Source organism: Triticum aestivum, unplaced genomic scaffold (assembly GCF_018294505.1).
Source record: "Triticum aestivum cultivar Chinese Spring unplaced genomic scaffold, IWGSC CS RefSeq v2.1 scaffold4719, whole genome shotgun sequence".
Lineage (NCBI taxonomy): Eukaryota > Viridiplantae > Streptophyta > Magnoliopsida > Poales > Poaceae > Triticum > Triticum aestivum.
Window position 1 is genome coordinate 1 of NW_025311411.1, and position 596 is coordinate 596.

Genomic DNA, 596 nt, shown 5'->3' on the forward strand with positions numbered 1-596 from the left:
ATTGATTCTTCTCTTTAATTCAAATTTATTACTTAAACCGCTTTTTTATTTGGATATGGGGGTGAGAAGAGATTATTTACTCTTTATTTCACAAGCGGGTATAGCGGATCCTGTATCCGTGTATACAGTATACAGAGATATATCGAAAAGGAACTTGTATCTGATATCTTTCTAGAGGCTAATAAATCTTTTTATTTTTTATATGGCTATGTTCTATTTGTAGGAGTAAAATAAGGATTAGACTGTGGAGAGATGGCTGAGTGGTTGATAGCTCCGGTCTTGAAAACCGGTATAGTTCTAGGAACTATCGAGGGTTCGAATCCCTCTCTCTCCTTTTGCTTATTGAATACGTTTGTTTCTTTCATTTTTTTTTTTTTTCTGTCCCTTATCTTTCTTTCATAAAACGGAATGAATTGCTCGGCTAGATGGAATAACCGAGCCAGAACAGAAAAAAAGTAGAACAGGTATAAATAAGAAAATCTTAGTTAAGAGGGTTCATGTAAAGAACAGGTTCCAAATCACGATCGATTCCCTTTTCAAAACCTGCTGCAGCAGCTCGGGCTCTTCCTGCATGCCATAAATGGCCCACAAAAAAG

General features: G+C 36.2%; 1 non-coding gene across 1 annotated transcript; it reads left to right on the top strand.

Annotated features, from left to right (window-relative positions):
• The first annotated feature begins 246 nt into the window (after window positions 1–246).
• Window positions 247–334, top strand: TRNAS-UGA (transfer RNA serine (anticodon UGA)). The gene has a single exon. It is a non-coding gene; the product is annotated as a tRNA-Ser (tRNA).
• The last annotated feature ends 262 nt before the right edge of the window (window positions 335–596 follow it).